This window comes from Myotis yumanensis, unplaced genomic scaffold (assembly GCF_028538775.1).
Source record: "Myotis yumanensis isolate MYYU_CA2020_CCGP unplaced genomic scaffold, mMyoYum1.0.hap1 SCAF_17, whole genome shotgun sequence".
NCBI classification, from domain to species: Eukaryota; Metazoa; Chordata; class Mammalia; order Chiroptera; family Vespertilionidae; genus Myotis; species Myotis yumanensis.
The window spans coordinates 9215908-9222775 of NW_027223768.1; the positions used below are offsets into that span (position 1 = coordinate 9215908).

At 51.0% G+C, this 6868-nt stretch overlaps 1 long non-coding RNA gene across 1 annotated transcript; it reads right to left on the bottom strand.

Moving 5' to 3' along the window:
- Window positions 1-3432: 3432 nt before the first annotated feature.
- LOC138995899 (uncharacterized) lies at window positions 3433-5609 on the bottom strand. Its single transcript, XR_011468689.1, has 3 exons — window positions 5472-5609; window positions 5060-5200; window positions 3433-4358 (listed from the first exon to the last, which is right to left on the bottom strand). It is a non-coding gene; the product is annotated as an uncharacterized lncRNA (long non-coding RNA).
- Between the last annotated feature and the right edge of the window lie 1259 nt (window positions 5610-6868).

The window sequence follows — 6868 nt, forward strand, 5'->3', positions numbered from 1 at the left end:
CTCTCTGAAATATATACATATATATATATATATATATATATATATATATATATATATATATATTCGAAAAAGAAAGGCTTCTTAGAAAGAGAGGGCCTTGAGCTGTTGAAAGTAGATTGAAAACATAAAGGAAGGACTGGGCATGGGGCTTGGAGCTAGAGACTTGCAAATGCCTGGAAGAGAAAAGGCCTGGGAAGCAGACTGGGAAAACCTCAGCAGCTGGGTGTGCCTGGAGGGCAGGGTGATGTCAAGGCGCTAAATGTCTTAGACAAATGGATGTTGAGCACGTGTCAAAGTTTATTATCTTGCTAGAAAAGAAACCAGGAAGACATAAGAGAGTGCTGGTTCAGAGAGGAGTTCTATAGCTGGAGAAAAGAATCTTACATCAGTAGCCAGTTGTTTTTATTTATTTAGTAATTTCAAGATTTTGAATTAAATGTATGGGGTGACATTGGTTAATAACATGATGAGAGTTTCAAGTGTACAATTCTGTAGTACATCCTCTGTGCATTGCATTGTGTGCTCACCATCCAAAGTCTAGTCTTCATCCGTCACCTTATATTTGATCCCCTTCACCCTCTTCATCCTCTCCCCACCCACTTCCCCTCTGGTAACCACCCTCCTATGGTCTGTGTCTAGGCATTTGTTGGCTTTGTCCGGTTTGTTCATTTGTTGCTTTCTGTTCACATGTGAGTAAAATCATATGGTTCTTGTCCTTTTAAGTCTCACTTACTTCACTTAGTATAACTTACTCTCAAGATCCATCATGTTGTCGCAAATGGCAGTACTCCATCCTTTCCTAGAGTAGCCAGTTTCTACAGTGAGAAAGAGTACAAGGTCATTTGACAAGGTCACAACAGAATCGAGGGCATATTGTTGTACCAAAGGACAGTTGCAGCAGAGCAGTCTAAGGTGCCAGGTGTGCTGACCATCAGTCGCAAGAGGAAAGGGGGGAGGACCTGGCACATTTAAGAAGCAAATGATAAGGGTTCTCTCTGCATTTGGGACAGCCAGAGTAGTGTTTTATGGTGCCGGCTGACAGTGAGCAGGAAACAGTCAACCATCCGGGGGGGGGGGGGGGGGGGTGAGCAGAAACAGAGTGGGAGGGGAGGTCAGTGTGAGGGGAGAAGGTGAAAGCGGGACTTTAATTTTTCATTCTGAACAGTCAACCCTGATGATATGTGTCATTCAAACCACAAAGATGCAAAATACAGTCTGCCCTCTGCTTAGTATGGGACAGTTTTTCCCACTGGAAATGGAAAGTGGGCGGGAGGCCGGGCTGAGGGGAACCACTGCTGGGCTGTCAGGCTCACTCTCTGGGATGTTGCCCCTCCTCCCGGGCCTGGGAAGCCCTGCCTGAGCACCCAGAAGGAGGGCCAGCAACACGCCCCGCGGGGTGCTGTCTTTCAGCACCTGGAAAGCTCCGGGACAGGACAGCATCTACCTGGGCTTCAGTGTAATCGGGGCAGAGGGGCAACTCCTTCTGATTGCTGTCCCGGGAGGCACATCCTGCCAAGACAGAATGTTCCAGCCCTGCTGCACCCAGAGATATAAAACAGCCGAGGTGTTTGGGAGAAGCGGCAATCGAGGGAGGGAAAGCAAATAATTCTGCACTCCCTCACTTGGCTGGAAGTCGAGAAGGAAGTGAGGATGCCCCTCACCCTGGCCTTCCGTGGAATGGTGGGTCCCAGCCTCGCCCCTCACCTTCCAGCCCGTGGTGGGGGCCCCTCTGAGCTCCCGAGGGCACCTGCCCAGGTGGTGACCAGGGACTTGAATGGCGAGGCCTGGGGAAGAAGGCTTCCCTCCTGCCCTGCCCCACCCCTCACACCTGTGTGTGTTGACCAAATAGGAAATGAAGGTCCAAGAAAGTCAAGTGGAGGTGTCCTTACCATCCTCCATCCCCTTCTACCTCTCACCCTGGGGCAGCACCAAACTCCTCCCAGCAGCGCAGAGCACCTCACTTCTCTCCCCTGGCCTGGGGGTCCCCTTGGCTGCAGCGTTCTGCTGACTCCATTGTGAACGCCGGAATCGAGCTTTTCCTTTACACGAGACACTTCCCACTGCGCCACAGACTTTACTGTCTGTCCCCTCCACCGCCCGGGGCCTGCGCGAGGCAAGGACCAGTCTTGCACATGTGTGTGTTCTGGTACCAGCGTGCACCTGCACACAGTAGGCCCTCACAAACACATGGAGGAACTGGACATGGGAAGAAGGGAGTTGACTCAAGCTGCCAGGGTCCCCCAGCGTCCTAGCCGTCCCCACCTGGCTCTCCTGCAGGCCTGGGGCCCACCAGGCAGACCAGCCCCAAACCTGGGCCAGGTTCAGGGGACATAGAAATGAGCCCTTACCGCCTGCTTCTTGGATGTACCAGGCCTGTCCCTCCCGTTTACACGGCCCCACCTCCTCTAGATAAGGCCCTGGACTAAGGGCTGAGGTTGCCCAGATGGGTAAGATGTGAGGATTTACTGGGGGGACTTGGGGGACAGTGGAAGGCTTGGCACTGGTATTGAAAGAAAGCTGACCCAGGACAGCAGTGCCCTTGCCCACACCGCCATCAACAATGGCTTAACCAGCAGGTTAAATCTAGGACAAAGGTGATGGCTGAGGGGGCCCCTGTGGAGACAAAAGGTCCTACCACTCCCTATAGCAGTGACGGCAAACCTATGACACACGTGTCAGAGGTGACACGCGAACTCATTTTTTTGGTTGATTTTTCTTTGTTAAATGGCATTTAAATATATAAAATAAATATCAAAAATATAAATCTTTGTTTTACTATGGTTGCAAAAAATTTCTAATGTGACACGGCACCAGAGTTAAGTTGGGTTTTTCAAAATGCTGACACGCCGAGCTCGAAAGGTTCGCCATCACTGCCCTATAGGGACCACCTCACGTTCCTTTGCCCTGGCCTCTGCTGCCCCCCGGCTCATTGCGAATTCGCATTCAATTCCATATCTGTAGGCTCTTTGTGAGTTTCTTTCACCAGATGTTTACTTGTACATCATCTTCATGCTTTTCCCCCAAAAGTGGATTAATTCTATTATAAGCTGCATGCAGTCTCCCAATGCATATTCATGGGTTTCTGTCTGCTCAGAGCTATTGCGCTGGGACACACACACACACACACACACACACACTGGGAATCTCTGGGCATAGTTCCAAACAGCTCTCCCCATGCTCAAAAACTTTTCGAAGTTTTGTGTTATATTTTTAAAGCTTATGGAATATTGTATTCTTCCCCATAACATACTTATTTTTGATAGGATATGAATATACTTTAAACCACACACTAGCAACTATAACTGACATCCCAGGGCGATACCCCATGTCGGCCTGTGGCTCCTTGTGCCCCGGGCACTGCTGAGCTCCCCTCGGGTAGTGCACGCTGCTTGAGGAATACAGATCTAGAAACGGCTGCTTTCTTCTTTCTTCCTCCCAAGCCCCCAATTCACCATCAACAATATAGGCGATGTGTTCCTGTTGGATTTGGGTGTTTTTAATTGCACTAGATCAGTGGTTCTCAACCTTCTGGCCCTTTAAATACAGTTCCTCATGTTATGACCCAACCATAAAGTTATTTTCGTTGCTACTTCATAACTGTAATGTTGCTACTGTTATGAATCGTAATGTAAATATCTGATATGCAGGATGGTCTTAGGCGACCCCTGTGAAAGGGTCATTCGACTGCGAAAGGGGTCTCGTCCCACAGGTTGAGAACCGCTGCACTAGATGGATAGCATGTTAGCAGTTGTGGGGATAGCAAAGCACAGTCGGTCCATCTGGAGCGCAGAGAGGGAAAGCGACTGGCCAAAGGCCCCAAGGCACGTCGGTAGTAGAGCTGGGACCTGTTCATTCTGCCGTATCGTCCATTCTGCCATATCTTTCTTTGATGTTTTTGAAGATCCCCTCTAGTTCTCAAATTATGGGATTCTAAGTGGGGTATAGAAGTTAACCCCCGTGCGCTCTTCAAGATACTGTCTCTTGTAGAATCCATTGTTCTTTGTCCAAGTAGCTTTAGGTCCCTCTTTAAGATTTCACTGAGGTCCTAGACTCATTGAATTCATTATTATCTTCTGAATAAATGGCATCAATTCTTATAAGTGATTATTTCTTGGTGATTGGATATACCAGTGCACTGTTAACGCAAATACCATTTTCAGTGAGATACACTCTTCCACCCAAACCTTCAGCCCCCCCATCACCCAGGGCATCGAGATCGTCCCCCTCCTGCACCTGCCGCTCCGGGGTTCCGGGGTCCAGGCTGGGCTTGCCGCGTGTCCCCGCAGGAGGTCGGTCATGCCCTCTTTGGCCTTTGTCACGTGATTTGAAGACTAAACAGAGTGTTGGTTTGATTCTCACTGCAGAGAAAATGACATTTCTATCACCCTCATCTGTAGGTGAGACAATAAAGACCCAGAGAGCCAAGCTAGGTCCTAAGCTAAGATCCAGCAAAAAATTGGCGAAGCGGGACTTGAACCTGCCTCTGTGTCCAAAGGCCACATTCTTTTTTTAAACCCACATTCTTTTCCTGACGTGACTCTGCCTCTCATTGTTTTTTTTAAAAATATACTTTATTGATTTTTCACAGAGAGGAAGAGAGAGGAATAGAGAGTTAGAAACATCGATGAGAGAGAAACATCGATCAGCTGCCTCCTGCACACCCCCTACTGGGGATGTGCCCGCAACCAAGGTACATGCCCTTGACCGGAATCGAACCTGGGACCCTTGAGTCCGCAGGCCGACGCTCTATCCTCTGAGCCAAACCGGTCAGGGCTCTGCCTCTCATTCTTACACCGGGCAGGCACAGGGCCCGCCCTCACGTCGCGAGCATGTTGCCCACGATGTTAAATAGAATGGCTCTCTCCCAAACAGCAGCTCATGGGCAGTTGCTTCTGATCATGTATCTGTCATCTGTGCCTTTTTAAAAAAAAAACTTGTATTTATTTATTAGAACCTATGGAACCTCTGGAGGAAGCGAGCTCTTGGGGTGCTGCCCTGTCATCTTTGATTTCTCTTCACAAGGCCTCTTCCAAGTTGCAGTCAAATATTCTCTCCTAACCTTTCGGGCCGGCTGAAGGATTCACTCTGGTTGCTCGCCTGACGGTTTGATTCCCATGCTCGGCTCCGTCCGTGTTCGGTTTATTTCATCTCATCACGGTTCCCATGGACTCCAGCGGTGCCCTCAGAGCCCACACCCGAGCTGGGGACGAGAACACTGCCTGAGGTTTGCAGAGCAGAATAGAACGACATTTCCCTTTAATTAAGGATTTGACTTTCTCAGAGGAGAAGGGGTGTGAACTGCGACAACTGCCTTATTCTCCACAGCCTGCCTCCTGTCGCATCGCATTTCTCCTGCGTTCCCTGTTTTCCAACTCGCCTCGCCCCACATAACCCTGTCCCTTTGACCCTCCTGCGGGCTGGGGCGCCCCCGCCAGCCCCCCAAGAGCTGGGGCTTTCGGCCTGCCAATTACCTGCCCCGTGGCAGCCAGGCGGAGACCGGCCCCAGCTGGAGCCCAGCTGCGGAGAGATGAAGAATTAAGACATTTTCCTTTCTTCCGAGTCCTCGCTAATTCTTCCTGGTGGTGATTAGCCAGTTATTTTTAGCTCGATTGAAGCTCCCTGGTTAGTATTCAGGGCTGGCTCAGGCAGCACCAAGGCTCCGCATGTTCCTGCTCTGGTTCCATTGGGTCCCATTGAAGTGGATGCAAAGAGTTTGCAGGACGCCCCTCCCCCGCCTCCCAGGTGCCCCTCCTCCTGCTGCTCCCCGAAGTGCTGGCTGCTGCCCAGAGGGCCCGCAGCTCCAGGGCCCGGGACAAAGTCTTCCAGGAAGGATCTGGAAAATGAGCAATTTGGAGCCATATGAGGAGACAGAAATAACTGCACTGGGGCCGGGCACCCTGGCTTCATTCTGGACTTTGTCACCAGCTCGCTGTGGAGCGCCGGGCGGGTTACCTGCCTTTTCCGAGCCATCCGTCAAGCAGTGCGGCTGCACCAGCCGGCCCCCCGAGCGCCTTCCAGGACTAAGATACTGTGGAGTCATCAAGTCTAAAACAGGAACTGAATGTAAAGCCACCCACGCCAGTCGGGACAGCTTGAAAGCGAAATGCAGGTCTTTTTCCTTCTCACTCCACATCCCTGCCTCAGCCTCCTGCCTCTCCATATTGATCCCTGGTGGGCGGGCCTCCCGTAGGCCTCCCAGGGGCGCTGGGCATGCTCGGAGGCAAAAAAAAAAAGCATGTCTGGGGAGATCTGGGAACCTGGGTACAGTTCTGCTAATGAGATGGAGGAAGCCATGGGCCCCAGAGAACAATCCCATTCCATTCTGTTTAACCAGCCTAGGAGTGATGAAGCCTGAACTCTGGATCTCAATATACTTCCTCAAGCCAGTGTAGCCTCTACGCCCGCTCAGAGGGGTGTGTGCGAGGCCGCTTTTCCCAGCAGTTCCCCTGGCTCTGGGCAGGTGGCCGGGCCAGCCCTCCCCAGGGATGCTGAGTCCTCCCTCCCCTTGTTTGTCACATGTGGCGAATGGTCATGAAGTCCCATCTATCGTTTGGCCCACTGCCTTGCACACAGTAGGAACCACCGCTTTTTCAATGGTTCTGTCTGAAAGTCATTCATATTAGCCGGCTTTTACTGTGTGCGCATGCTGGGCCCAGGAGTGTGCACGCCGAGTGTGACCAGCGCTTTATAATGAGGACCATGGTCCAGGCTAACAATTCAGAAATGCAGGGGGAAGCCACTTGCATCAGCCCGCACTGTAAGGGTGAAGCTGGACCTGAACCCATGCTCTCTAGGCAAGAAGAGTCTGAGCTTTCAACCAGATATGCATACGTGTATGGATAAAGAGGATGTGGTGCATATAATCCAT